Below are 8,865 nucleotides of genomic sequence, written 5' to 3'. Positions count from 1 at the left end.
AGGAAAGTCGAGCTATCGACTATAAACTAGCGCTGGGTGGGAGGCAACCCACTATATCCTTCAATTTATTTTATTTTATTGCATTTGTTTAGAAACTTGTTTACATTTCGTATGTTTTATTAGGTCATCGATCATTCACGCATGATAGTCTAGGCACTACACGTTTATAGTTGCATGAGTCAGGGGTTAAAGAAAGTGTTTTGGGTGTTTGAGTGTGAAGTAAAGAATTTCGTGGTTCAAAGTTGTTCGTTTTATTTTTCGAGATTTTTTCCAAAAAAAAATAAAATTCGGAATATGGCCAGTCGAGTCAATTTTGAAATTAAAAACCAATTTCGGGGGATTTTTAAATTTCAAGGTGTGTTTGGGGTTATAATTGTAAGTTTGCTTTAGTTTGAAAAAAAAAATTGGCTTTGTCCATGCGGCCGCATGGACAAGGGGTCCATGCGACTGCATGGGCCCTAACAGAAACCTAACTGGCTCAACAATGCTACACCATGCAGCCGCATGGTGTATAAGTGACGGGTTATTAACCCGTCACTTGCTAAAACAACCTATTTTTTCTTCCCCCCCTCCCCCGAAGTCACTCTCACACGAACACCCCATTCCCCCCCTCCCCAATCCACCTTCACACACAATCAATCACCAACACACTTATCATTATTCACATCATTGGCATTATTATCAANAAGTTTCGAACAGGCAGTTAAAGAGAATACTGGAAGTTACAGTGAACTCATCCCGAAAAGATTGGTATAAGAAGTTGGACGATACACTGTGGGCTTACAGAACATCGTTTAAGACACCAATAGGAATGTCTCCATACGGCCCAGTGTTTGGGAAAGCATGTCATCTACCATTGGAGTTGGAGCACCAAGCATATTGGGCTATGAAACAATTGAATATGGATCTCAAGGCTGCTAGTGAAAAACGACTGCTGCAACTTAATGAATTGGATGAGATGAGAATGGAAGCTTACGAGAACTCAAAGTTGATCAAGGAGCACACCAAGAGATGGCATGATTTAAACATTCAGAGGCGAGAGTTTGAAGTTAGCCAGAAAGTGTTATTGTACAATTCTAGACTCAAACTCTTCCCAGGAAAGCTAAGAACAAGGTGGTCGGGTCCCTATACCATAACTAAGGTGATGCAATATGGGGCTATTGAAGTGAGTCACGAGACCAAAGGCACTTTTATCGTCAATGGGCAAAGACTAAAACATTATTGGGGTTGTAATTTCCCTAAGCAGAAGTCCACTGTGCAACTCAACAACCCAACGTGAAGAAGATACAGGAAAGTCGAGCTACCGACTATAAACTAGTGCTGGGTGGGAGGCAACCCACTATATCCTTCAATTTATTTTATTTTATTGCATTTGTTTAGAAACTTGTTTACATTTCGTATGTTTTATTAGGTCATCGATCATTCACGCATGATAGTCTAGGCACTACACGTTTATAGTTGCATGAGTCAGGGGTTAAAGAAAGTGTTTTGGGTGTTTGAGTGTGAAGTAAAGAATTTCGTGGTTCAAAGTTGTTCGTTTTATTTTTCGAGATTTTTTCCAAAAAAAAATAAAATTCGGAATATGGCCAGTCGAGTCAATTTTGAAATTAAAAACCAATTTCGGGGGATTTTTAAATTTCAAGGTATGTTTGGGGTTATAATTGTAAGTTTGCTTTAGTTTGAAAAAAAAAATTGGCTTTGTCCATGCGGCCGCATGGACAAGAGGTCCATGCGACTGCATGGGCCCTAACAGAAACCTAACTGGCTCAACAATGCTACACCATGCAGCCGCATGGTGTATAAGTGACGGGTTATTAACCCGTCACTTGCTAAAACAACCTATTTTTTCTTCCCCCCCTCCCCAATCCACCTTCACACACAATCAATCACCAACACACTTATCATTATTCACATCATTGGCATTATTATCAAGAATTTTGAAGTATACTCTCAAATTTCATCTCACAAAGGTCTAAAGGTAAGAAATTTAATTTCTATGCAAAGTTTGAAGCTATTCTTTGATTTTATTGCCATTTTCGAATTGGGTAAGTGCTGAATTGTGATTTGTGGACTAGCCCTAAGTGTAAATAAAAAACAAAGTGAAGGAAATTCCCAATGCACACAACGTGTTCGATTAAATGTCAATGAAACATATGATTCGAAATTTTGAACTTTTCATTTGTGTGATGATTTACATTGTTAATGTGAGGCGTACTAGACGAGAAATCTCATGGAATTTCATTAGAAAACGTTAGCCTCACATATTTGTGCACATAAACACATAATTGCTAAGCCATGTCAACTCATGTCACTACCTTCGTCCATATATTTTCCTTACCAAACGACCTCCGATTGTAGTGAAATTTGGATATATGCTAGACCACAATGAGTACTTTCATATGTCCTGACATTGTTTGGGGAAATTTTAATATTTCTTGGTGATGCTCGGGGCTGAATTTGGTCACTTAATCATGGGTCGAATTTTAAAAAGTGCATGTTAGAGCCATAGTTTTGAGTTTTTCTCATTAATGCAATATTAATGTTACATTGAATTCCATGCGTTGAATATTGAACACATTTTGAAGAAAGTTTGGGGGATTCTTGCATGTCAATGATATTCTTTATCGTTGTCTTATTTCAAGAACTTGATACACTTTGTTCCTTATTTTTGTAGGATGCCACTGAAGAGAACATCAAAAGGTAAAGAAAAAGTTGGTTCCTCCTTCAGCACAGTCCACACCAGAGAGCTAATAAGAGGTGTGCGAAGATTCTGTGATACAGAAACATTAGCTCGATACGAGAACATAATACGCCATTGGGGCATGATACCAGAGAGACAGGTCCAGTTAGAGGACTTCCGTGGTTTTGAGTTGACAAATCTGATACAAATCTGTGGATGGGATAAGATTGTAGAAAAGCCTCACCCAGTTTATGAAAGTATAGTCCGCGAATTTTATGCAGACTTCAATGGTGAAATTGAGACTTTGGATTCTGAACATTTACACCAGACGTGGGTGCGAGGTAAGTGGATAATGTTCTCCCCTACCATCATTCATGACTTCTACAAACTTAATTTGGACAATGTGGTCTCGATTCCCACTCAATTTAATTGGAATGAAGTGGCGGAGGTTCTCTTGGGAAGAGAGAATGCTTGGCCCCTATCCACTGCAGAGTGGCATCAAATTGAGCTTACTCCCTCCATAGCCATCCTCTGGGTCTTCATGTGTCATAACATCGAACTCACATCACATCGGACAACTTTCACAGATCAAACTGCTGGATTCATGTATCATTGAGTCCGGGGATGCAAAGTTGATTTGGCTACTCTTATCTATGATCAGATACAAAATTTGGGGACTTGGGGAGATAGGCGGTCTTCGATGATCTTCCCTAGTCTGATTAGCGGGATATGTCTTGCCGTCGGTGTTACAGTTGAGGCAGGGGAGATGCCTGAGAAATCAAGCCCATTAATAAAGCTCACAACATTTGAAGCTCAGGAACGAGCTAGGGCGAGGAAGAGAGAACAAGACAGACTTGAGCAGCAAAGACATAATGCGCAGGAAGAAGGACAAGCAGCTGAAGATGTACACTTACCACAAGCCCCGCCACAACCAGTTGAGATGGATTCGCAGCTACTTCGACAGATATTTGCCACAGCCACTGGAACTAGCAGGGATAAACAAAATCTCCAGCAGAGGTTCGAGACGATGAACACCACTGTTGAAAAAGTGCAGAGAGACCTCTACTCCTCCCGAGACTACACAAAAGGTGCTATGAATGAAGCCACAGCTGCAAAAAGGGAAGTAGAGACTATGAATGGTAGGTTCAACATGTACGCTGGGAGAATGGATGGCGTACAGTGGCGTGTGAACGAAACTTGGGATCGTTTGGGAAGTATGGAAAGTAGTCTTCAAGCCATTCAGGCCGAGCAAGCACAGCAATCCGAGTTGCTGAGACAACTCCTATCTCACTTCCCACCTCCTCTTGAAGATGATGATGCGGGTCCCACCTTCACACCACAGCCACCGAATTGATTAGGAGAGATTTGTTAATCTCTTATTGCCAAGTTGTGTCCATGTTTTAAATTCTGCCATTTTAACTTTACATTTTACATTGAGGACAATGTATTGTATAAGTTTGGGGGATGGTAGCATAATTTCAAACAAATATTCGGCATGTAATTATTTTGCATATTCACAATCTATCGTTAATTTTGACAAGTTTTTGCATGATGTATGCTTGATGAGTGAGTCTTGATGAACGTTTGCATGCTTGTGTGGGTTTGGTAGCCTTGCCGGCTATGATATGATTATTGGATATGTATAAGCTAGAAACTGTGGATTTAGTGCAGGATTTAATTTGCTAATACTTGTTGATGCATTGCTTGACATTCTTTTCCACGCCACTCATGCTTCACGTGTTAAGTTATTGATTGGAATTTTAGAATAAATTAGGAGAAACCTAGAATAACCCTCTATAACATTAACCCGTAATACCACTTTAAGATAGTTTGGAGATGATTGAGCCATTGTAGGGAAACATGAAGATAAGTGGGGGCTCCGTGCATGAAATTATAATGTGTGGATTGTTTAAACCCGGAAGGTGAGAAATAGGTGAAAGCTTCAAGTGATGATGGTTTTGGAAGTAAAATATCTAGAAAAACAAAGAAGGGGCATAAAGTAAAAAGTGAAAAATTATCACTTCTCTCAAAAAGTCTTTATGACATGAGCAAGTAAGTCTGTAAGGGTATAAAACCTGATGCCCTAATGCCAACTGATTTGGGAGTCATCGGCCTAAAGTTCGTTACAAGGGTCATATAGAAAGCAAGAAAAGGAAGAAATTGATAAAAAGTCATCTTATCGAGCCTTTATAACTTGAGTGAATAAGACTACAAAGGTTTAAAACCTGGTGCCCTAAAGCCAACTGGTTTGGGAGTTATCACCTAAAGCTCGTTACATGGGTTATATAGAAAGCAAATGAGAAGATGACACAAAAAAAAATTTATATATATATATCTATCCAAACTGAGAGATGGTAAGGATTAGAATTGTTTAAACTCCTAACCTTAGAATACACCCCCGAGAAATTGTGTGAAAAGAATACATTTGGGGATTGCGTATCTCTAGAGTGACGTAAGGATAAATTTGACCACTATGGGTCGGGAATAAACTAATCATAAACTTGATATGTTGACATGAGTTCACACACACACGTTGAGTATTGCATTTGATGAGTAAAGGTTGATTCAATTCTCGCACTCTTCATATCGTTTCTATTATTATTACTAAGTCCAATCTTGAGACACGGCAAGCTATTAAGAAATGTTTATTTAGCATTAAGTCACTACATTGTTTGAGGACAAACAATAGTTTAAATTTGGGGGATTTGATAAGTGTGTTTTTACACACTTATTTAACTCACAAACATGACTTAAACATGGACAAAGTAGTTGAATTGTAAATTAATCTCGTTAAATTCATGCAATGTAGGTGTTTCTATGGAAAAGATGGAATTTAGAAGAAAAGAGCCGAAAAAGGACCAAAACGGAACAAAGCGATAGTTTGGGGACCAAAGGTGCAAATATTGAAAAGTTGAGCTAAAGTGAAGAACTAGAATGAAAATATGTCAAGTATGAGATTGAGGGCGATACAAGATGATCGCAGGAAGAAAGAAGTAACATTGGACTGAATTGAAGAAAAGTGAAAGATGAAGGACTAAATTGAAATGAATCAAAAGATGAGCCGAGCAAGTGATCAAGGAATTGATTAACCCAAACATCAATTAGGAGTCAATATTTGATAATGGAACAAAGGAAAGAAAGAAAAGAGATTAAGAAAAGAGAAAACGGAGTTCAGAGACCAAAATAGCAAGGTTGTAAAGTTACAACCTTGCGGCCGCATGTAACTATACCATGCGGCCGCACATGAGGAGGCAGGGATATTTTTGAGGCAGACCACTTGAACCATGCGGTCGCACGGTTTAACACCATGCGGCCGCATGGCTTTAAAATCCGAAGAAAATTCTGAACTTTCGTTTTTAATTGAAACTCTTTCGGGGTTCTGTGAGGACATGATATAAAAGTCAAAATTCATCAGAAATAGGGCAGAATGTCCAAAGAGAAGAAAAATATAACTTTTGGAGGCAAGAAACACGATCTTGAAGCCGATTCCATAAGAATTCAAGCGGATTTTCAAGGTTTTATTCAAGATTTTAAGAATTTTCATACGGGTGCTATTCTTTCTATTTATTAATTTCATTTTTTTCTATAATTATGAATATTCTAGGGTAGGTTTTCAATTACTAGGTGATCGATGAACCATTGTTTGTTATTTTAATTCCATATTTAATGAATTTAATATAAAGACTCGTTTGGATAATTTGATTGGTTTACATGCATTGATTTTCTTCCGCAATTAGTGGCCAATGATTGTGTGAGTGTTGATGACTTGTTTCTTACATTCGAAAGAAGTGGAATAGGTTCGATAAGGTGTAAATTAACATAGGGTCCGATAGAGGATAGAGATATACCCCTATACTTTATGCAATTCTTTAATTGTTCACAAAATCACATGCATTCTTGTATATTTGCATCATTCATAGAGATATAGGCTAGTGGTGTGCAAGAATAGGTCTAATATATATCGAGAGAATATATTGGATAGAATTAGGAATATTGAATTGGCAAATTTCCATAGGGTCATTAATTTTATGAAATTAGGGTTTTTATAACTTCAATTGAGGATTCGTGATCTTAGTGACTTTAGTTTGATTCATTTCCATAAATTAGCTTTTGAATTTGCATAATTTTATTTACTTGAGTGTTTGAGTCGTTTAATTAGAGAAATTTCGAAATTAGGGTTTCTAATTGAGAAATTAGGGTTTTCAATAGAAATTAGAGTTTTTAGTTGAAATTAGGATTTTTAATTGAAATTAGGACTTTTTGCATTTAGACCATATTTTCACTCAATTAGATTCGGTTAAGGCTAGATTAAATAGAATTGAACTACTCAATCTCTGAGGGACGATATTCGGACTTTTAAAAATTCACTTTATTACTTGTTACGAACCGTACACTTGCGGTAATTTTAAATCGAAAGAATTATTTCATGAACACTCATCCCTCTTTTCCATCTCTGTGAAACATACTTCTTCCAAATTATCAATTATCACCAAAACTTGTAACTCTTTATTATCACAATTATGGCCCACTGGATTATCAGCCCAAAGAGGAAGCTGAACTGAGTCAAGCTTTCCTCCCAGTTGAGTTGTACCGGGTCAATCGAGTTTTCATTGGTTAAAATCTCCGGAAGATAAAATAGTTTAGGGACCAATTCCTTTAAATCGCTTGTGTCCTCGAGAACTCCATTCTAAGTTGCAGCAATGCCTGGGAACATTCTGTTAGCAAGATCAAAATGGTTTGGCCCTTGAAGCTGAGTAGAAAGAGTAGTCAAATCTTCAAGTCTCGAGGGGTAATAATGTGAATCATCATGGAACTTGGGGATTATTGGATCATCAAAATTGGAGTATCCAATGGGTTGTGAGAGATCTCCATAAAAAGCAGGATTATAAAGATCCAATTTATCTGAGCTATAATCAGAAAGGATCCATGGAAACACTGGGTCTTACAACCTCTTATTTTTACTGAGATGCTCGATTGTATTATTCTTTCTCCACCGATGGTATAATCTTTTCTCTTAGAGCATGGTATCATGGAACAAAAAAAACCGTTTGGAATTAGTGGAATATGGTGTTGGAATTGGATCTGAATTGAAGACATTACCTGTTTGTTGTGGAATCTTATAACTGAAGCTTGAAATTAGAATGATTTGACATGCTACGGGGTTGTAATTAGTAGTTGGGCCACATACCTTTACATTATTTAGGCCCATTTCATCTAGGGTTTGATGAAAGTAGAAATTACACAAATTCATATGTTTTAAGATCAAACTTCAAAAATGAGATGCAAAGTTTGTTATTTCAAAAATCATATTAGAATATTATTATAAAATCAAGTTAATTTATATACAAACTTTCATTTTACCCTAACCCACGCACACACACTTAACCCTAATTTCAATTCTCTCTCCTAGACTCCACTAGTACTGGTGCGGCACCGACTCTCCCGACATCACCCCACCTCACAATCTTGGGTATGAATGTATAACAACCCATCGTCACCACCCTATCAGACCATCGCGAAGGCTGATCCCAAGTGACCAGCAAGGCCCCATCCCCACCTCACAGTTGTGCGTTGGGTCATGGTGGTTGTGAGGCTCACCGCCAGTCACCATCGTTGCCCAGTCCTATCACTCACCCCTCAATCCATTTCACCCTCGCATGAGTGCGAATTGTCGGCCAAAAGAAGCACGAATCACCATGAACAGATCTTCCCTTGCTGAAACGACGGTGTACTAGAGATTTGGGTGGTTTTTTATGTGGTGGTGGTGATAGTGTTGTGTGGTGGCAATTTTGTAGTGGTGATGGATATGGTGGCGCAGCTTTGTGAAACATGATGATGGTGGATCAGGCAACGCAGTGATGTGAAGCGGTAGTTGGTGCAGGTGGTGGTGGTGGTCGATCTGGCGACAGCAGTGTACGGTGATTGGTTGCGGTGAAGATGGTGGATCTGGCAGTTGAAGATTTAGATGTTGTGGTGATGGTTGTGGATATGGCGGTTGCAGTGCGGTGGTGGTACAGATGTTTTGATGGCTGTGAGACATTGGTTTTGGTTATTGGAGTGGTGGTGGTGGCAACTTCCATATTTTGGCGGTGGCGATTGAAGCAGTGGGTGCAATGGTGAATGGGTCTGTCGGGGTGGTGGTGGATTTGGCACGACGATGTGACGATGTTTTTCTGGGATGTGTT

The sequence above is a fragment of the Olea europaea genome, chromosome 8 (assembly GCF_002742605.1).
Source record: "Olea europaea var. sylvestris chromosome 8, O_europaea_v1, whole genome shotgun sequence".
NCBI lineage: Eukaryota > Viridiplantae > Streptophyta > Magnoliopsida > Lamiales > Oleaceae > Olea > Olea europaea.
The sequence above is the reverse complement of the archived record's forward strand: the minus strand, read 5'-3'. Positions refer to the sequence as shown.